Source organism: Sparus aurata, chromosome 9 (assembly GCF_900880675.1).
Source record: "Sparus aurata chromosome 9, fSpaAur1.1, whole genome shotgun sequence".
In the NCBI taxonomy this organism is placed as follows: Eukaryota; Metazoa; Chordata; class Actinopteri; order Spariformes; family Sparidae; genus Sparus; species Sparus aurata.
In genome coordinates, this window is record NC_044195.1 from 27362853 (window position 1) to 27386406 (window position 23554).

General features: G+C 41.6%; 1 protein-coding gene across 8 annotated transcripts in view; it reads left to right on the forward strand.

Annotated features, from left to right (window-relative positions):
• The window catches only part of pard3bb (par-3 family cell polarity regulator beta b), a 216853-nt gene that overhangs the window by 167738 nt on the left and 25561 nt on the right, over window positions 1–23554 (forward strand). The window lies entirely within an intron of this gene.

Genomic DNA, 23554 nt, shown 5'->3' on the forward strand with positions numbered 1-23554 from the left:
CAGCCGAGTAAGATAGCGCGCGCGTGTGTGTGTGTGTGTGGGCGTGTGCATTAATGTGTGCGTGGGTGTGTGCTGGAGTGGGGCAGTGTAATGGCACATGTAGTAACTGAGAAAATGTAGAGAAATCTCAGAAGGGATTCCAGTTAGAAGAATACAAGACCGCTGGGAAGGTTGCTTCCAAATGAGGAGAGTCTGCAGGCTTGTTTTTCTGTATTTGTGGGGTCCCAAAACTGGGAGCCCACTCACAGTATGGGGTCCAACAGCTTTCTGAGGACCAAAATCCTGAACCCCATATCATGCATCAGTAGATTTTGGATGCAAACCATGCCCTAACCTTTCATTTTGCAGGTTCATGCCTAGGGATACGGTGTCTTGATTCTTGTTTGGATAGAGGGGTAAGGCAAACTGCAAGGGCTATGTGGCCTTCAGGTGGTTTTTCAGAGCCACACTTTCACTGTCATTTTAATGTATGATGGTCCTTTTCTTTTCAACATAACACACCTTTTCTTTGCATAAAACAATCACTACTAGTAGCTCATAAACTAGATAGTTAACTAGTTATGCTGATTCGTCCATGACAGTCCCTAATTTTAAAACATTTCAGTGTTGCATGTACCAGCTTTAGGAGCAAGTTGTGCCAAACTTTGTACTGCTCTACAATATCTTTGCAGATTGTTAGGGCAGGAGTACAGTGTTAGCCTATCATGCTAGTGTGAAGTTGTATTTCAATCAGATACATTACCACAGTAATGCGAGAGAAATCACCACAATATATTGCAAATGTCTGGTCATGTCTGTTTACATAAACGCAGTTGGTGAGAACAAATGAAGGCTTGTTCCGTTGTAAAGGGGAGATTTCAATTACTACCCCATGTAACTGTTCTGAGGGGGTATTCACAAGTAAAGAGTTGGGGTAAAAGCTGGACATGGGATTATTGAATAGGTCTTTGCCCCATAAGTCAAGAAAACAGGAATTTGCCTGAGTGTTTGTGCAGTGAGGAGTTAACTTCAGCCTCATATGAGAACAGCTAGAGCCCATGCAGAACATCAAGCCAAATGCATTACCATCTTGAGTCAGACTGGTCGAAGCCAAGTCACACAGCCACCGTTTGATTTGGCTGGAGAACAGTAGAAGCAAACCGCGTGTTGATAGAGATCCACACACACACACACACACACACACACACACACACACACACACACACACACATTATCCAAGCAAGATTAAATACCAAGAACAACACAGGGCTGACCTATCGTAATCATACTTCTGTCACACTCTTGCAACACGCTGCAACAGTGAGACTCACCGCACTGATGGAATCACAGCCGACTTTTGCGAGAATTTGGTCCAGAAAATCTTGGAGCTCACATCTGACAGTCAACCATGTTGTTCTTTTCTCACCAAAGAAATGAAAATCATAACCGCAGAGCTCTGCTCCTTCTTAGGATCATACATGGATGTTTATCTAACAAGGGGAAATGTTTTGACTCCGTCGGGATGAATCTCTGAATGAAAGTCCGTCCACTTATGGAAAGACATAAGCACAGTTTTTGTCGTTACTTAACTTGTGTTTTTTTCAAATTCACCAATTTAATTTAAACACAAACTCAACCAAACATGTTGTAAATTGCGACATTAGATTATATCACCATCACCAGATTAGAGATGCAGTCTACAGCTAAAGATAGTTTTCATTACCGATACATCTGCAGATTAAAGTCTCAGTTCATCAATGGCTTGCTTGTGATCCATCAAAGCTTCAAGTCAAGTTATTCATATAGCACATTTCATAGATTTTGCTTTTTTATTTTCACAGCTTTTTCAGTTCAACAATACACGCTCGAATGCAATCATCATCCAGAGAATTCCTCAATATCACTACGTATACTGAAAGAAACATCTACCCTGTTAGTACAAAGAAAAAGTATAAATCAACTTTTATGACCTTCTCATTTGATCTTGATGTAAACGTCTTCTGTAGATTTTCTGGTAACAGCCTATTTCTGGCCTCACACATGAATCACTGTTTGTAATCTTTACATCTGAGCATGTGTGGCTTGGTAAACAGTCTGTGTCTGTGCTCTCTTACATCCATTTAGTTTATAAATTATGACCCAGAGTTTATGTGGTTTCCTTGAGGACCAATCAGTAACAAATGGCATCTTGTTTAAGTATTTGTGGTTCCCCTCATTGTGGTAATAAAGTACACCTAAAATTAAGTTTGCCAAAGTGCTGGTGTGAATTTGAAAAAAAAAAAAAAAAAAGTGAAATAGTGAATACAGATTAAATAACCCTGTATAATCTACCAACAAATGGTTGGATTCAAATTTTTCTCCGGATTAAAAAGTTAAGACAGAAAAAAAAGACGAGGTGAAATTAAATCTTTGAACAAAATGCCAGATTTTCTGATGATGAAATGAAACAGACTGTAATCACAATGTTGAATAAACATAACGCTGTACAAGGTGCTGATCATCTTTTCCCTCACAATCAATTTAGGGACCTGTTGGTGGATCAGACACTAGAGGAGAGGAAGAAGGGGGAATGGATGTAATTAGAGAGAATGAGAGGAAAGTTGGAAGAGAGTGAGAGGTAGAATCCATGAAGGGGAAAACAAGAAGGGAGGGAAACATACAGGAGTAAAGTCAACACATGAGATAATTGATGGAGGCCAGAGATGGACAGAATGGCTAAAACAAAAGAGGCAGGAAGAATGAGGTGATGAGATAAAAATCAAAGAAATACAGACGGGGAATAAGAGGGGGTGAAGTGGAAAGCATGAGTAAGGGCAGATGGAGGGAGGGAGAGGAAAAGACTGAAAAGGGAGAGTTATGCGTTGGGTCATTATGGAGGAATGTTAATATGATTAGTGAATGACTCTGACCTCGCTGTCTGGATCTGGTGCCTGGCTGGTCTGATGATGGCTGGATGTCTGTTACGCACGCACACACGCACACACACACACACACACACACACACACACACACACACACACACAATAGAATGGAAGGATGAAAACATACATCAGACACATATACCGAAACACACACTCACACAAAGCGCATGCAAGAATGAATGCATGCTCTCACATTAACTCTGAGGAAGCATGTCTGAATGCACATATTCTCTCTTAAACACACACACACACACACACACACACACACACACACACACAGACCTACACAGACTCCCTCAGTGGCATGTGTGATTTATGTCTTCTCTCTGCCAGCAGGGCTGAATGAGTCAACATGTCATGACTTATTATCTGTTTTTAACATGCACGATTCCCTACAGTCTGGCCTCGTGAAGTTTGGGTCAACTTCCAGAACGGTTCATGGATCAGTGACTTTTGGGTCCACACATGACTACTTCAGTAATCTGTTTGAGAAGCCAGGGTCAGAGGCAAAACTTAACATGTGGCCCCTGACATGAAAAACTGAAGGAGCCTTTATTCCGTTATTTAATTGTCTGTATGAGCCGGCGGCCCTGTCAAAGTTCACTTTGGGCTACTAGCTTTGAAAACATTGAGTTATCAGTGTTGCACACCACAGGACGGAGTTTCTGGTTTGTTTAATTGTCGTTTAAGAAGCAATAACTTCTTGGCCATTCCTTTTTTTCAGTATAACACCTGATCCATGGATGAAAAGGGGGTCAGTCTCAGGGTGAATGGACTGTGTAGGCGTTTTGCAAGTGCACCTGCTATTTTGGTTCATTCTCAAAGTGCAAAACGGGTGAAGTAGAGTATAAATTGGAGGTTGTGGTGATAAATGAATTCAGTCTCAGCTAGTCACATCACTGGTATCATAGCTGTAAAACACCTGTGCCAGTAGGCATGACAGCCGCAACTCAGAAATGGAAAAAGACGCTCTTCAGGAAATTATATTGTTAGAGCAGACCAACTCAGGCACACAAGTGCAACACGTGTAGAGCCAAAGGCAGATGTTATGGGTTTTTATTTACTTGGTACAATGAGGATATAAATACAAACATTTAAAAATGTTGAAGATGTGGTTTATGTATCAGTTGAGGGTGGAATATTTTGCCCTTTCATATCAATAAGGCCCTGGGTTTGCATGTTCTGTCTGTGTCTCTGTCTGTCTTTTTTTCCCTCCCACTGTCCAAAGAGGTTAGGTCAGTTGGCAGCTCTGAGTTTCCCATCAGTCTGAAGGAGAACATAAAAGGTTGTCTGGGCTGTATGTATTCACCCTGTGGTCGACTACCCTTGTCCAGGTGGTGCCCTGTCTCATGACTCTAAGCTAAAGGTTAAGAATAGATGTGAACAGGATATGTGAAGCTATGTTTAATACATGGATAGAATAAAGTTTCTCTATCTGCTATTTTTTATGCCTCCATCTCGCCAATATCCATGGCTGGAGGTATTATGTTTTCGGGTTATCCATCCGTACGCCATGCCATTCTTGTGAACGCGAAAATGTCAAGAACGCATTGAGGTTATTTCTTTCTATTTAGCACAAATGTCCACTTGATCTTAAGGATGAACCGATTAGATTTTGTTGGTCAAAGATAAAGTTCACTGTGACCTCGTGATGTCACGGTCTCGTGAAGGCTATTTCAATCCTCAGAAAAAAATATTAGAGCAGATGATATGTGACAGTGAGTCTTGTCAGCGAGATTTAATGTTCAAAGCTTGTCTGACCTGAGCACCGGCAGCAAGAACAATCCCCCCCATGGAGTCCAGACACAGGTGGTGGCTGATGGCTCTTCTGAGACAGATAGGCTGACGAAACGATGAAGCTGGTTAATCTGCGAATCTGCTGTCCACGGACAGTCCCAGAGAATGACGGGCAATTACGAGTGAGCATGATTGAGAGGAGTAGTTGAAAGGATGGTGTTATCTATGAACTAAGGACTGAGCATGCAAAAGAGTAGTCTTCTTGTCTGCATCGAAGGGATTTCTTCACATCTAGGACAAAAATCCACTTAGACTTAAGGATGAACAGGTGTCCCATTCTCATGAGTGCCATATCTCAGGAACACCTCGAGGGACTTTCTTCAAATTTCTGTTTAAGATCGCTGTGACTTCACGAAACACATTTTCAATTACTCCAAAATTCATGTGATAATTATGACAAAACTTTACATGAATGTCTTGCATGATGTTATTTGCATTTTTCTACACCATAGATTAGGTACAGCAACGTAAGCGGTGCATGGAGGCATACAACTGCAAGGCAGTAATTCTAGTTCAATATGTAATGGTAGAAATATATGTGGGAACAGGGTCAAAATAAGCCAAGAAAAATAAATATGTATGGTTATGAATTCTTTTTAATTAAAAAGTTTGCAAACCACATGAAAAGATAATATTAAACCTGACTTTTGCCCAAAAACAAGCCAAGTAAATGAAGTTACGACCTATGATTCCTTTGTTTAAAATGGCACAGTGCTGTCTATATGTGTCTAAATAAGGGCATGTAAAGTGCACATTTTCCAAGGCAAATGCTCACAAAGATTGAATCCCTGCCTGTGTTTTCATCTGGTTCTTATGCATATTCAGCAAAGGGCCATATCAATATCACATGCAGAAATAGAAAATAGCCTTTAATCTAGCGTGAAAGCCTCTCTTGTTGCAGCGCTGTTGGCAGAAATGGTTGAAGTAATACAGTTTACTGTGCAGAGGTCACATTCTTGGAAAACCTATTTGTGGTTGCGGTCATGGTTGTGTGTTATGCTCTGTGTGCATCTGTGGGTGTGTGTGTGTGTGTGTTGTTCCCTTCAGGTTTAGCTCATGCGTCTTGATGTTGTTACGTGTGATCAAATCTAGATTTCTATTTAGCTCTCATGACTTCTATTGAGGCTTTGATAAAGATACCAACAGACAAACAGACAAACACACACTCAAACACTCACACACACACACACACACACACACACACACACACACACACACACAATTCTACGTCCAGGTTATGTGTGTAAAGAGTGATGAGTTTTGGTCCAGTGGAGAGTGTTATCAACAGTGGCCACTGCACTGTGGACGGGACAGATAGCCAACTGCAGCGCACACGTGTGTGAGTATGTGTTTGCTCGTGTGCGCGTTGTTCTTGATTGTTGGCTCAGCTGTGTTGTCGAGGACATACACACCTCTAAGTGTCAAATGTGTGTACCTGTGAGCACACTGTATACACATTTGTCAGTGCGTGAGAAAGCGAGGATAAAGTGCGTGCGTATGTGTGTGTATTTGGAGATTGTCAGCAATTCTTACAGCGGCGTGCAGTGCTTGAGCTTCTGAGCGAGAAAATATCTGACGTTGAAATATGGTGAGTCATCTGGTAGATAAGCAATACTGAGACATGGAGAGGAGAGGACGGGAGGGAAAGACAGGGGAGAGATTGAGAGTCGGTGAGTTCCTCCATGAGAGCATGTTTAGGAAAGTCTGGATGTCACAGAAGACTGAGCGAGGGAGTCAGAGTCACCTGAAAGTCATTCAGAGGAGAGAGAGTTTTCTGGAAAACCAGTGGGAGGAAGATCAGGAACACAAACATGCCCCTTTCAACCTCCTGTTGAGACTATAATGCTGCAGTACCGTAGCGTCAGTTTTGTATCTGACATGTAAGTTTATAAGGTATGTTCTAACACAAACTGGCTGCGGTGACTCTTGTAAACACAAAATAATATGTATGTATGTAAAATAAAACTGTAAAGAAAGATCTCCCCAACACTGTAGATTTGCCATCAGTAGTTTAAACTGCATTGAACAGATTCACAACCAAAGCTCTGTTATCTTTCTGAAAAAGTCTCATATCAAATGACTCATTCAGATGATGCTGTGATGTCTCATTTTTACACCCCTGGTTGAAACATTTCAGTCATCTGTTTGTTGGCGTCTTTGCAGAGCTTGAACAGAAGTCACGAGGACTGATTAGAAAAATCTATTTTTGACCAAAGTAACGACAGCATTTTGGGCAGGTAATGTGAATGCTGCACGAACACCGTTATCAAAAGGATGATGTTGTAATACATGTAGGCAATCTGACAAGTTGTTATCATTTAGAGGGACATTGGGCCACATTTCAAGGTGAAACAACATGTTGATGATCTTTTAGCTACCAGTAGACAACAACTAGCATAAGCATGCATAAAAAAATAAAGAAAGAGTCCTAAATGAGAGTTGATATTTGAGAATTTACAGTTTTACCATTGTACCATCAAACGGTGATGTTAGCAAGACAATGGTTGAAGTGATGTGTGTTTGTGCTGGTGGAAGTTTCTAGCTTGGATGACAGTTCTGTTGCACTATTCCATGTCAGAGGTTGTCTTTTCGGAGTTCTGAGTACGTATCAGCCCTGTGGTGACCTGCCCATGGCGCACCCCACCTCTTGCCCAGTGTGTGCTGAGATAGGCAACCCTGTGCAGGAATCAACATGTTCCTAGAGTAATTCAGGTATAGGTCACAGGTCTTGATGTTGTTACATTTGATCAAATCTTGATTTATTTAGTTCACATGACTTCAGTTTTGCAAAAGATGCCACCAAACCTAAACACACACACAGATTTAAACATTAGAAATAACACTGTGTACAGAGATGAAAGCACTCATACAAACATATTATTTATGTGTTTTTCTGTGTTTCTGTGCGTATTTTTGTTTTATTTATCACTTTTCTCCTGATTTCCCCCGTCAGCACAGATGAGCTTTCACACCATCCCAATAAAGCAAAGCGAAATCGCAATTGAGAGAGACGTAGAGGAAGAAAGTGTTATCTTTAAACACGGGGAAGAGTGTGTGTCTGGGACAGATTCAGTAAGAGTTGCACAGAAATGGAGAAAATTCAAGTCACATGCTGAGATACTAAGAGAGGAGGGAGCTTATGTAACTGTGGCATTTCAATACAGCTGTCCAAAATGCTGACTGAAAGAAAGTCAGTTTCACTTAATGTTTTTCGGTGATAAAAAAAATAGACATACTGCTAAAACGCTGGGCGAATTTTCACTCCATATCAGTGTAACTAGTGAGGCAAGGAGAGCTTTTCAAGTTCCACTCTGCATTTTTGTGGTATTTTCTGCATAAGGCTTTCTGAATTTCCTTCCAACCCAGTAACATTCAGACCTTTTGTGTTTAATACTGAAAACTTCACCAGTTGCCAACTTCACTTTTGAGTGCTCTTCATTAAATCAGGCTTAATGGATTAAGAAAATAAAGTACTTAAAGTTAGAGCTGAACCTCTTCTACGTGTAATGCATCTGTATTAACAGTTACAACCACAAACTCCTGTACCACATGAAAACCTACATCTATATCAACAAAAACTAAAATGTTTAAAAACCTTATCATCAGATTGAAACGATATTGTGCACACTGTCAACTTTTAAGATAGTTAAGGTTTTGTTTTCATCTTAAAATCTAGCAGTTTGCAGTTTCCTTTGTATTACTCATACTGGCAATGAGATTATCCCATTGGTCGCTTTTAAATGGAGAGATTTGTCTCCAACTGCTAACTCAAAACTAGCCAACCTCTTCAGTGAAGATGTCTCAATAGTGTTTGGGAATTCAGGCCAAGTCCCTCACACCCTCACACACACACGTACACACACTTCCTCTTTCCCTCTCTGTCCTCCCATCTGTGAGTTCAGATGAACAGAAGTCTCCCGGGGCTTTCCATTGGCCGAGCTCCACACTAAGAGGCGAGCTAATTGGCCAGCTGGGGCCCAGCCGGTTGTTGAAGACAGGGCATTGGCCGAGAGAAGGGTCAAGTGACATGTCATTGGTCAGATTGGCCGGTAACCTGGCAACACTTCAGGCTTTCCCTCTTGAGAAAAGCCTGGTGAGAGAAAAACAACAGTGAAAGACTGTTGAGCATAATTTGGCAACTGAAAAATTGTTAGTTAATTTGCAGCTTTTTAGTGATGTGAAAGTGTGTGTTTGTGGGAGCTGCAAATCCTTGCAGTCCTTGTGTGAATTTGGGTATAACCCTCAATCATGAGGTCCCAAATTGTTGGAGGCACTGTGTCACCTTCAGCTCTACCAAAGTATCAATCCAAACAGGCAAGACAATGCAGCCAACTGGTTACCATGACAAGGAACAGTGTGTGCGTGCGTTCATCTGCTGGTAGATATTGACGGTTAATAAACAGAAATGAATGAAGTTTTCTAGTTGTGCCATCTTCTTTTATCTTTATTCTTCGATGTCATTTAAATCTCACTACCACTGTTTAGCTTCTCTTTCTCTATTCTTTGCCTTTTCTTTCAGGGTCCTTATGTTTTCCCCTGGTGTTCCACCTTTCTCACTTGTCCTTGTCCCTGTGCACTGCTGAATATTTGTCTTCCCTTTAGTGGTGGATTGTTACAGACCAACTTGTCCGTTAGCATCAACATATATCTGATCTGCCATGTCTATGGTCATGTTTTGGTTTGGTTTAAGCCTAAAAAAATACTAGGCTATGGAAAGATCGTGGTCATGGTCAACGTTTTTGGTAATGGTCTAAAAGTGTTCCTTGCAAGTCCGGCTGAGTTGTGAGATCAGGCCATAATCTCAACCACAAGCTATGTGCTTGTGTCAGAGGCGTAGTGGGTCAGACCGATCAACGCTGAGAGACACTGAGAGAAGCAACTGTCGGATTGAAAAAAAACAATGGCTGCTCCTAAAGTGCTTGGCGTAGATGCTGCTATGGCATCAGTTCTATTAAAACCTGTGGGTATATTTAATTTAACATCTTCTCAATGGAAAACACATATTCAATCATCGACCGACTGGCTTCAGAGAGAGTTTGATTTACCAGCTGGTTTTCCTGTTAGCTGCCTGCTACAACGTCATATGGTTCTTTGATCTGATGGTTTAAAGTTAGCCAGTGATGGACAAATGGTGTTTTCTGAAAGGGCTTACCCCTTTTTTTCTGTTTCAAACTACGACATCTTTGATGGTTCAGTGAAACAAAACTGGCATCTCTGGTCAGGTCAAAAGTTTTGTTGAATTCCAACCAATATGTGATCAATTTCAGTCAATCTGAATGCAACACACATAACCTAATTTTAAACATATGTTTTAGAATTAAATGTTCATATATGTGCAGCTTGTTAGTTTTTTGTCCATTTTGTGTTGTTGAAGTAAGTAACAACAATAACCTCTGATTTGAACAAATCATCACAGATCAGATCAGATAAGGGGTGGCAGCCTTACTTAAGGTAAGAGAATGTTTGTGGTCGTATTTGAAAAAATCCTGTAATGACATTTGGGAGAAGATGATTTGCAAACAGCAGTCTTGTGTGTTAAAGTCACACCCTGTGTCTTCGCCTGCCAAGGTTTCTTGGCACAACAGCACCATCATCCCTCTGGATACCTCCACATTTGCTTCTCAGAAACAACAGTCATTACTTACAAAGCCACAATTGGTTCTTGTCAGAAAAACACATAGTGAACCCAAATAGTGGAACAAGTGACAAATGCAGTCATTTCCTAGTGAGGAGAGTCTGCACAGTCAGAGAGAGATAGACACAATCTTCCTGTCTTTCTCTGTGGGTTAATATCCATCCACCTCCACCTTTTCTTATTAAGTAGCAGAGTGAGCTAATCCAGAGGAAATGAGAGGTGGAGGTTAGTCACCAAGATTAGTCTGGTCCCAGGACATCAAACGTTCCATTCCCACCCAGGAGATAATCATAGCCAGGTTGGCCAGGAAATTAAGTGACTGCCTTTCAGAGGGTTTCTAATCCCCGTCCTGCTCTCTCCTTACATTTCTCTTTCTTTCCCACCCATCCTGCTTTCCCTGATTCTGTCCTCCTCCTCCTCCTCCGCTGCCCATCCCCCTCCTTATGCCCCACCTGAGTCCACGTCCCTGGCCTATCTGCAACAGACTGCTTGTGTCTGCAAGAAAAACTTCCATCTCCGTTTCTTGGAGGGTATTTGATAGATGGCACTATCCAGCCTCGTTCTGAAGGTAATATCTGACCCTTCAGCCAAGTCAGAGCTTTCAGACAAATTGAAAATGGCTCAGTGACGTTTCTCATCTCTTTGGCGGGATTTAGAGAAATTTGTGCTTAAGTCAGTTGCTTGGAGAATATAGTTCTCTTACTCATCATCACTTCTTATCAAGCGCAGCCATTTGACAGAAATTGTGAAATAGGTAAAGTGTGCGTTAAACGAACAGTTATTGCTCCGTGTCTGGGAAAAAAAAATATGTCTGCTGACGACTAGAGAAGGTTTCTCAGGGGTCATGGGATATAGGTCAGAAAAGACTAAAGCTTGAGATACATTATAGTTGTGTTTCTGTTTTTTTTTGTGCCCATTTCTTTTCACGGAAGACCCCCAGGAAGGACAACCCCTGGGAGGCTTTTTGTGTCTGTACATGTTGTACACATCTGTTCATGGATTCAGGTCCACATGCCGAACAAAAGCTCAGCGTAGCAAGTGGATTTCTGCCTCCTTCCACTGCATGTCATCCAGCACAAAAGCAAATATTGCCTCAATTTCCCACACTTCTTTGTCCAATTTTTTTTCTTGTTGTACCAAGTGTGCTTCATCCTTTCACATGTACACAGTCGCACTTATCACATAAACACTAGAACAAACATTACACACACGCAGATGCACAAATGCTCAATATTGGATAAATATGCTTTGGTTGATATATTTCTGTGTATACTAGGGCCAGAAAACAATCATCAAAATATTATTGGAATCCCAATATGGTCAAATTCAACTTTGCAACAGTAAACCGCTGCAATTTTTGATTAAGTTGTAGTATGTGACCAAACTGCATCATAATGAAGTGCTGTAGTGCTGCAGAGATGTCCTGGTCTACAAATCTTCACATCTATCTGGATTTTAGCCATTTTTTAGTTCAGTATCTGTCAAAATAACTGCAATGTTTCCCATATCCTGCAGACCTGAGATGAATAATATATTTGTATACATTTCATACAGTCTGAGGTACATTCACTGACTAGCTGGATCTTCAACAGGGCGTTGGAGACACCTGGGGTTCTCAGAGTTACTGTAGAAGGGCTGCTAAATTATTGTTTTTTATTCAAGTTTGAAATTCTTTCAGAAAATTAAAATTTCTCTGAAAACACACATGAAATTGAATCCAGCATATTATTTGCAAAGCTAGATTCATGAAGAAACCATTTATTGATGACATTCTAACCACTGCGTGAGTAAGCTAACCTTACTACTAAACCACTGTGCAGGACCTATCGATAACAGTGAACTGTCAGTAACTACATATTATTGAAACATAGTGGCCACTTATATGCATTACTATCCCGAGTGTACCGACATGCTTGTCAGCCACTGTGGATTGTTTTGTAAGTTATCGAGCAAGATGAGTAACCTCAAACACCAGTGGGTGAGGATATCGTGCCCTATATGAGCCAGACTACAACTGCCACTGACTTGTTTATACATCACACTTTAGGGCACCCTTCATGTTATTGTAGGCCCGATTTATATGCAGAATTTTGCTGCATATTTAGCAGGGGGTCCGTGGCCCTGATGTATATCCCATATTACTCATTATTGATGTCAAAATCATCATTGATATAGAATCCAAACCCATGATTCATTGTTGTAAAGTGAGTCATGCTACAGATTACACTTTTATATACCTATATTGGCTGGTGAGAGAATGTTAACATAACCATACTTACCTGAAACCTACACTTCTGACTGGGGGGATGACAGGAGAACCAGAGAAGAAGAAAAACAAAGGAGCCGGGAAGGCAAAAGAGCGAAGTTAAAAATGGAGCAGACAAGATCTAAAACATGTCCAGCCTAGAGCAGTGTGACACAGGGAGACAATAGGAGAGAGGAGGTCAAGACTTTCGTGAGATTAGAAGGGATAAGAAATATAGGAAATACTCAAAAAGACACGTCAACCATCACTTCCCCCCTCCGACTGGAGCCAATCATCTGAAAGACCGAGAGAGTGTGTGAGGGAGAGAAAGTGTCACTTTCATCCTATTACAGCTCCATCTAACCTGCCACTGTAGCCACCTGCTCCCACTGCCATGCAATCACACACAGTCACCCAGAAAAATGTGTATTTCCAGACTTGTATTCAGATTTTGAGCATGCACCAGCACATGCATACATTGGCAGCGGTGCATGGGCGTTTATGCTAAGTCCTGCTCCTGAGATATCATTGAGAAAAATATAAATATTATGAGAATCCACACATAAAAAAAAATCCAGCAGAGATTTTCCTACCTAAGGGGGTAGAAATGTACCCTGCTCCCATCATTCTCTGTCCTCTCCTCCATCATGCCTTACGTCTCTGTCAGGTAAATTGTCTACCCTTTAACCTCTACGTCTTTTCACTCCCCCATACTTCTCTCTCTCTCCCCCTCAGTCTTCCTTGGAATTCACCTTTCTTTGTTCCCCCCTTAATCCTCAAAGGGGAACTTTTTTAAGTCGGGAAGTTTGGGGTAGAGAGAAGGAGCAGAAGAGACACAGATGGAGAGCGGTGGGGGTGGCAGAGGTAGAGGGATAGACTATCTGGGTGGCAGGGAGGGGGCTTAGAGGAAACCAAATTATCTTCCTTCACTTTTTCCGTCTCCCTCTTCTCCTCATCCGTCTCTCTGTCCCTCTATATTTGCCATCACCCCCTGACACTCTCTTTCTCTCTCTGTCCCCTTATCAACTCCCCACCTTGCACTTTCAAGGACAAGCTTAACTGTTAAGAACACTAAGGACTGGATAAACGTGTGTGTGTGTGTGTGTGTGTGTGTGTGTGTGTGTGTGTGTGTGTGTGTGTGTGTGTGTGTGTGTGTGTGTGTGCTAGTTTTAGGTATATGTGTTATTTTGTGTGTCTCCAGTATTTTATTTTATTTTTAACTGCATGTAAAATATGTGTCAATGCCACTGTGTGTTTGTGTGTGTGTGTGTGTGTGTGTGTGTATTCCTCCAAAGGCTTTGCAGCAGTGACTAATCCTATCCTCTCTGCTATCGCCTTACCTTCCTTCTTACTATCATTTATTTATCCCCATCTCTCTCTCTCTCTCTCTCCCACCACACTTGCTGCCTCCCCTCTTCTCTCGCTCTCTTTTATTTCTATCCCTCACTTTCCTCACTCTCTCCTCCTAGAATATCTAAGTATTTATAACAATATACACACACTTTCCATTTGCTCCATTTTTAACTGGAAAAGGTGTAAAGCTTTAGGATCATATTTTCCGCATTTTATGTCTGTGTGTGTTTTAGTAATCTTGTCGCAGTGAATGAAATATCTTTACATATTTTACATCAGTCCACATACTGAATGCTTTTGCTTCCATTCAAACAAACTCGTTAGTTGGCTTGTTTTCCCATTAGTACAGTGTGTTTCGCTGGTGTGAAAGCTGTCAGTTGAACTTTAATGCGTGCTAAACAACCGGAGGCAGTCTTGGTCCAATTCCAAGTAAGACTTTAGTGAAATTTGTTTGTGGCGTGAAGGAAAAGCAGACCAACCACGGAACTGTGTTTGAATAGATAAGTGCTTTTAGCATGAACTCAAAATATATTACGATTAATTCGGGTCGACAACTGGTGGTTGATTTATATTGCAGAGAAATTGGGAATCTATATATATGTATGTGTGTGTGTGTGTATATATGTGTATATATGTATATATATATATATATATGTATATATGTATATATATATATATGTATGTGTATACATAATATCTATATTTGTATCTTTTCTCTATCTGTTGTTCGATATCTCTCTATGTGTATGTATGTATGTGTATTGTCTGTTATGTCTATGTCTGTCTATGTATGTATGTCTGTCTCCTGTATGTATCTGTTGTCTCTGTCTGTCTGTTGTCTGTCTCTGTCTGTCTGTCTGTCTGTCTCTGTCTGTCTCTTCTCTGTCTCTCTCTCTCTCTCTCTCTCTCTCTCTCTCTCTGTTTTCTCTCTCTCTCTCTATCTCTCTCTCTCTCCTCTCTCTCTTCTCCATCTCCTCTCTCTCACCTATTCTCTATCTCTTATCTATCTATCTCTCCCATCTCTCGCTCAGCTCTTAGATATATTTTCAAACCAGTTTGTTCCTCGGAGCTCTTTGTGAAATCAGAGAAGATAACTTCATGCATATTTGATCTCACAGCAGAGCAAAGCATGATGTGCATTTATTTTACACACTTTGATCTTTGACAAGTGTGACCTTGGATTGATGACACATGATGACAGTCAGAATGCTCATTAAATGAGTTACCAGTCGTTCAACGTGACTTCAAGTTTACTTGTCTTGGTTACTTTATTAGAATACCACTCTAAACTCAGAGGATGGGATCTTAATCCTGGCCAAACTTACCAAACTGCAGGTGTGAAAGCACCTTCAATTTTTACTGTTAAAACTTGGTTTCTGGGAGCAGAAAGAGTTCCCTCTGCTCTGCGGTTGAATTTGAATACAGTACTTACAATGTCAGGTCAGAACATTATGACATTAGTTATACCTCCTGTTCATGCTGAACATAAGGCTCAGATACTGCACACAAAAAGAGTGAGCTCCCAAAAAATATGAAGTTACATTCTCTGATTTCACATTTTAAAAGGTTGTACTTATATATTTGGGTTTAGGCATGCATCAGCTGCTGTAAAGGTAATTCTGCAGGTGATTATATAAGTTAGTAAATGAAGACATAAACACGTTTGTGTGTGTGTACATGTCAGTGTTTTCTTCACTGTCTGATGCAAGGTTGTTGTTATGCCACCTGCCTGATAACTTTTAAATGCCATTTTTAAGAAAAGGGAATTAATTTGATTGATAGCTCTGCATACTGATATGCATACAAACACACACACAAACCACTAAGTAAACAGGATATGCTGTATTAATCGCTGCATTCATGAGAGACGCTTCAAGCTGCGTGCTTTGGGGAAAATTGACCTTCTGTGGTCTTAATTGTATGAGAGGCTCAACAGCGCTGTGACATTTAACTGTGCACCAGTCTTAATTCTTAGCCCTTTATTCTAGTGCTTCGCTGACATTTCGGTAGGAGGAGGTTTGTGAATAAAGATGCCTTGTGCCTCTTTGGTGTTGTAAACAAATAAGCAAATTTGCCAATGATTATTTTATTCTTTCACTATCTTCCTCCGCCTCTCATACAGTTAAGAGACTTTGACTAATGTCGTCAATCACTGTCCCTCCATCGGGAGCCGTGTCTCTCAGCGGGGCCCGGTGAGATTTTCACAGCCCAACAGCACAAAGTGACCAAAATGGTGTATGACTGCAGAGGTTTCACCGGGGTGGTCGATCAATAGCATTGACTCAGCGGTCGCTTTGCCAGGAGCTGAGATTTCTGGTTTTGAAACTTCACTTCCCAGCCCACAGCTTTAAATGTGTTTTGTAAACACACACAGCTATACCACCCACTTACAGAAGACACATTTACATTTTCTCAAAGACCGGTCACAGTGATACAAGACGTTGAATAACAGTAATGGATATTTTAAGACAGAAGAAGAAAAGACAAAGCATTATTGTTAGAACTGTATAGTGTTATGTCATCACTAAACTTTTCTTATTCATTCTGAGCTAGCTTGCTCATGTAGCATAAGAATATACTGTATATCTGAACAGACTCACACGGGTAGGTAGGAGACAGGTCCACCGGTGCTTACAGTCAGCAGAAAAAATGTTAGCCGTGTACAAATTTACTACGAAAAAAAGTTTTAAATTAATCGAAACAGCTAGTCCGGTTCTGTCTGGCGGTAACAGAACCCACCTATGTGTGTGCTGAGCTAACCAGCTGCTTGCCGTAGCTTCATATTTAAATGAAAGATGTGAGAGTGGTATCAATGTTTTCATCTAATTCTGGGAAAGCAAAGCTAATTTCCCCAAATGTCTTAAACTATCTTAAACTACCAGCTATCTGGAAAATATATATTTTTTATGCTAGCTACCATCCTATGATGACGAACAGATGAAGTTGTTTGAGCAACTTTTTCTGTGTGTCTCTATGTTTATAATAACTGTAGAAAGGGCTCATCAGAATAGCTTAGTGTGTGTGCAGAGGTGAACTTGTGTGTGAATGTGAATACGCATGTTCCTCTGAGTGAACTCTCCGTTCTTTAGTGCTACTTTGTTAAGAGGGTGTAGTAATTAGCCTGAGAAAATGGATGGCTTTTCACCAGCAGCGGCAATTACGGCTTTCTCCAGAATGAATGGGGCGGATGGACGAACGGAGGGATGGTACATAGTATTAAAATGAATGGATGGAGAGTTTTAATGGAGAGAATAAATAAAAGACTGGGATGCATGTGATGGAGAGCGGGGATGAATGAATGAACGGAAGGAAGTGTGTATGGTTGGCGAGCCGTGGGGGGGCAGAGGAAAGATCAAGTGTGTGTGGTGAAGAACAGGCTGAATGAGCTTGTTTTACCGTGTCTTCTTGTTTCTTACTGCTTGAGCGGAAGTGGAGGGCATCGCAACTCATTGCATGTGGTGGAAAGGAATTGAAGTAGAAGGAATCTTAAATTGAATTCTGGTACCAATGAAATAAATAAAATAAAAAAGACCGCTGTTAAATTTGGTGTGTGCCATTTAAAAAGCTGATGCAATGCTCACTTCCCACACAGGAGACAGGTGTGATATGTGATTCTCCTTCACTGGAGAGCAAGAAAACACATTATGATCTATCAAGAGATTTAATAGACAGGATACATGGATTTCCTTTTTTTGTGTACTGTATGTGTGTGTATTTGTATTTAAATCTTTCTCCATCCCCCCTGAAATACTAAAAGCACCACAGAGAATGGCCTTCTGTATGAAGCGTCTGCAATATCCAAGTAATAACACACAGCCAGGTTTTGTTAAAATTTTCTAAAAAACCTTGAGCAGTTCTGACACAGAGTCATAAAACCTGAGTGAAAGCTGGAAGGCATTTCCCCCCCAAAATATAGGACAAGTAGTGAGACAAGGGCTGATATTTTTATAGTATATCATTGTAAACCTGCTGCGTAAACTGTATTATGAATTATCCTTTGGACAGAGTGATAGCAGCTTTGCGTAACTGCAGCAGGTTCTGAGGGAATCATGCTGTAAAAAGTTATTCACGTCAGCGAATGAGGCTTCTGTCTATATACTTCACATTTGAAGTTCAGACATACAGTATACCGAGCCACATTTATAATTTTAGAACTCACCAGAGGCATCATTGCTATTCTATAATGCACATTACATTTAAAAAAAAAAATAATTAACAAAAGAAAAGTTAAGAAAGCTCAATAAGGCAACCAGTTGAAAAGTTTAATATGAGTTTATTCAACTTTAGGACAGCTTTTTCCACCAACTTTGAGGTTCTTTCAGATCCCATATTTGATCCACAACCATTTCAAACAAAAAATGTATTGGTTTGGAAAATATTGGTTCCCAGCTGGACCAAAACACCACAGGCATTAGCCTGAAGGGCAAAACTGTGATGACATCAGTGTTTGTGTCATATCCTATAAGTTGGAATGCGCAGATGAAGGCAATTTATCTCGCACAAAATAGTCTTCTACATATTTGTATCATTAATAGTGGGTCCATGCTTATCTTCCCAATTTAAAGAAATATCTATAATGACCAAACTGAAGCTTGCACATAATCATTGTGATCAGCTGTCTTACTTTATTTCACTGTCCATCACTGAGAAGATTCTGCTGCTCATCTGAGACCCCTTTTATGTTACAACTAAGTGACTTTTGTTGAAGCGAGCTGTTGGTTTGTTTAATTTAAAAGCATGTCACGTCCAAAAAACTTGCAATACGTATTTATGTTGAAGAACGTACGTTCTAACGGTGTATGACTGGAATGATCCCTCAGCTCTTCTTGCTGTTTGCAGTCGCAAACAATCTTCTCCAGGTGGCTTTTTTCCAAAGCACAGGCATTAGGTGTATCACAGTCAGCCGATACTACACACCCACACCCACACACACACACACACACACACACACTCACACACACAGAAATCGCAGCCTCTTCGGAGCTGTGTTTTAATTGAGTCAGCCCAAAGTGCTGGCTGTGCAGAACAATATGACTGATACGGATTAAAACCAGCCTTCCCTTATTCATCGATTTCTACATGGGTGGGAGGCAGGGTGAGGGGCATGATGGAGGGATGATAGAAAGGGAGCAGAATCCTTTCCCATCGATTTAGGGAAGGAGAAAAGGACACCGGGAGTAAAAGACAGATGGACTGAGAGTAGAGGAAACGTATGGCAGCAGGAAGGTAGGGGATTGTTGCAAAGGGATCCATCCCCCCCTCTCTCTATCGGATGTACGGAAGAAAAGAGGAAGAACAGTAGGGGGTTTAGGAAGCGGGTGAGCATTGAAAGGAACAGAAGGGACTAATAGACATTATACTGTTCCTCTTTGTCATCATTGATTATAGGAAGGGACTGGGTAGCGAATGACAATAGAGGATGGGATGAGGGAGAGGGATGGAATTAAATTGGAGCAGAGGGAGAGTTGTAAATTCAGGGATAAGTGATGGATGGACACGTGTGGAAAGGAGAACGATGGTCGGAGGAAGTCAACAGAGAGAAAAAAGAGACCTTAAGTAAGAGTTAAAGGTTGGCGAGGGGATTCAACAGTACTCGCAGGAACCCTTTATTTCACTTACGGAGAGCTGCTTAATGAAGGCAAAGGATGGGGTGCGAAAGGACAGGGAGGATGAAAAGGAGGAGGTGAGGAAGAGTCCGAGGAGGTGGGGGGGGGGGGGGGGGGAACGATGCAGAAGAGCACAGAAGGAGTTTGAAGGGAGACGTGGAAGAAAGGGAAGAGACACTTCACATTTTGCCTAAGTAGTCTCATCTACCAAATACACCACGTCGATCAGAATCCCTTTGAAATCCTTGAAACAGCTCGAGTGAAAAGGGCGTGTGTGTGTGTGTGTGTGTGTGTGTGTGTGTGTGTGTGTGTGTGGGTGTGTGTGTGTGTGTGTCCGACTAAGTAAAAGAACTAGGAGGTATGAGTGTTGGTGTGTGTGTGTATCAGTGTTGAAAGTGATGGGGTGGTCTGTTTTATGGGTAAATTGAAGGGTCTGTTGAAAGGAGAGAGATGAGCCCCTCTTACAGTGTGTGTGTGTGTGTGTCTGTGATTGTGTGTTTGTGTGTGTGTGTGTGCGTGCGTGCTCCCGCTCCCTTCAGTATCAGTCTCTTCTGCTTGATTTCCGCGCTCTCCTCTCTGCCTCTCCTCTGCTCGCCATGCCGTGAAATGGTTTTTCACCAGACCATTACCCCAACCAGTGCGCTACACTACTGCCACAGCCCTCCTTGAGCGAAAAAGGGGAGTGTGTTTAAGTGTGTGTGTGTGTGTGTGTGTGTGTGTGTGTGTGTGTGTGTGTGTGTGTGCATCTGAGGAGAAAGAGAGAGTGAGAGAGAGAGAGAGAGAGAGAGTATACATGAGTGTGTGTACAGTAGCTCCACTTGAAAGAGAAAGATTGTGCATGGTTTGGGAAAGATGGATTTTGTACACATGCTGGTACCGGTGTGTGCATTTAACTCTGTGTGTGTGTGTCTGTGTGAGTTTGTGTGTATGCATGCTCAGCCGTCATTGTGTTTGCCCTGCTCTGTACTCCTGTCACTGTTGCGAATGCTTACTGTCTACTAACATCTCCCACCTCTCCTTCTCTTTCTTTCACACACTAGCATATAGCTGCAGACATAAAATAAACTCTGGGATCTTTAAGCTCCAGCTGGGTTGACTTTATGGATTGTGTTACATTTTCCAGCTATGGCTATCTTTCTGTTGAGCCTTGTGTACACTACTGCTCAAAAGTTTAGGGTCAACTCAAAAATTCTCTCTTAACCAGAAAAACTCAGACTTAAGTTCATCAAATGAGCTGACCAATCAATAGTGTACCATTCAGCCGTTGGAGCACAGAAATGATGTTCGCTGCTCCAGCTAAAGTAGTGATTTAATTACCACACTAATACATTAATAATGTCAATAATCAACCCATTTAATGTCACTTTAATTGGAAGAAAATGGTGCTTTCTTTTTAAAAGTCTGTACATTTCTAAGTTACTCCAAACCTTTGAGCAGTTGTGTATACATTCAATACACAATGTTCCCCTTTAGACTAAAATAGAAGGTCAAGCAGGGTATGTTTTAGGGCGTGACCTCCTTGTGATAAGCCACTAGCCTGATGTGTCTTTTGGTTCTCAGTCATATCCAGTCAGTTTAACCTCCCCAGCTCCATCTCTTCATCCAAATATGGTCCCTCCAAAAAAACCAACATGCCAAACTTGAGTCATCTAAACGGTAGCCCACAAACAAATGTGTTACGTCACGGCAGGTCTGTGTCAGGTCCTCATTGCTTTCTGGTTTGTGTGCTGTGCATCACCAGGTTTCTTGTGAACCACAAATTTTCCAGTTCTTCAATTTATTCCAAACTGATTTCGCTACTTCTATAAACCAAACTGTAACACCAGACAGACGGTAACACACTCAGAGACTGAATGAGCAGAACCTGTTCAAGTAATAGTTACCATTCCTCCAACGACCTCACTACATGCCACTTTGTGTGTGGTCAGATATTGTCTGCTTTCTATACACTCCCTCACTTCTCTTGCACATTCACCACACACTCATCTGTTTGTGTTTACACAGCCTGTGGCATCGCACAGTAATCTCCTCCCCCTAATCCATGTGTATGGAAACACACAGAGACATGCACACTTGAGCAGAAGAGCACCAAACCATATACTGTCCGCCTGTCCGTCTATACCAAGGCACCTTATAGGTCGGGTGATTTGCTGCCTTCTAAAGGACAGAGCTAGCAACATTTGACAGTTTTCCTTATTGCCCACTAATCCCATGAAACATCAGAAACCAATGATCCTGTTAACAAGTGATGTCTGTGGAGCCAAAGCCTGAGATTTGTCTAATTCGTCTATGTGATGGACCTCCATTGTAGTCCAAAAATAACATGCTCATCCCAAGCACCAATACCATGAGATGTGGTTTATTTAAAGTAAATCCCACACACCATTGCCATAGATACTGCATCAAATACATATAAAATCCCCCCCTTTGAATGCATTATTTACTCCTGTTAACTTTATACTCTATACTTTAACCTAGTTTTTAGAGATGTATGGCTTCATTGGCTCTCTGTTTTTTTCTAAGGTGATGTCAATCAGTGGCTAAGTGGCATTGTGGGTAATGTAGGCAAGTGGTTTGAAAAGGAAGAAGAATGAGTGGAATAAAAAGGGTGATATTTCTGGCTTTGCCATATCAATTCGATCAGATCTACCTTTCACCTGCTTTCCTCCCTCCATCTCTCTGACTCCTGCCTCCCTCTTTCATTCATTTTCTCCTCCCTCCTCCATTCGTGACTCTTTGCTTGTAGCACACTGCCCCCCCTTGTCTCTCCCCCCCCTCTCTCTCTCTCTCTCTCTTCCCCTCACTCCCTCTTTTAACGTCTTGTTTAAATCGTGTCCTCCGTGTCCCTTTCACCCCTCCGTTCTGTCGTCCCCGTCTTCACCCCATTCACTCCCTTGTTTTATAATTCACCTCTCATCCCCTTCTCTCTCCCTGCCACTTCACAATGGCTTCATAATATCCCCCCTCCTCCCCTCTATATCTCCCTCGCCCACTGCTCTCTCTAACTCATTTACTTCTCATTCACTCTATCTCTCTTTCCTCCTTTCTTTTCCGTCTAATGCCTTTTCATTCTTTCGCTCCACCTCTCTATTCCCACCTAATATCCCACTCTCTCTCTCTCTCTCTCTCTCTCTCTCTCCCTCTACCTGAGATATTGAAGCTATAAAGACAGGTGTTCAAAAGAAAGCAGGACCAGCAAATCTGTTTTATATGCCTCCTGGCATCGTTCCTTGAATGCAGAGAGAGAAGAAAAAAGCCGGGGTCTGTAATATCTAATTCTCAGCACCTTTCTGCATTGAAGATATTACCTCAAGTCGAAGTGAACAGAGCTTAGTTTTTCTATAAAAACCTTCAACCTTTTGTCTCCACCGCTTGGGACACACAAATACACTTCACCCTCTCTCCATTATGTTTCTGATTTAATGGCACTCTTTAGCTTTTTCCTCCACACGTCCTGCTTCTACAGGACACGGTGGCTCCAAAATATGCAGATGACATACAGTATCGTCCTGATGTCTGACAGTGTAAGCGAAGAAACAGTTATGCGTTATGCAATTTTGTGCGATAGCAGCGTGGGTTATCAACAAAAGCACCATTTGACGAGCTGTTTTCAGAGAGTCAGCATTACGCCGACCCCGAAGCGGCTTCACAATGCTTGCATATAAGTCACAAATGCTCAGTCACCTGAATCATATCTTGCTCTCTCACCCCACATTATGTTAAAATGAGCCTCATTTACAATATTCAGTGTGTCATACAGAGAGGATGGCTTGTGTGTGTGCGTGTCGGTGTCAGCGCGCATGTGTGTGTTTGTGGAGCTTGTTGACGTTTGGGGTTTAGTCTGCTTCTTTAAGGAGCGCCACAGCGGCTGGAATCTCCCTGCTGAATAGACCAGGATAATCTCCAAGAGAGGGAGCGTTTGTGTGTGTGTGTGTGTGTGTGTGTGTGTGTGTGTGTGTGTGTGTGTGTGTGTGTGTGTGTGTGTGTGTGTGTGTGTGTGTGTGTGTGTGTGAGAGAG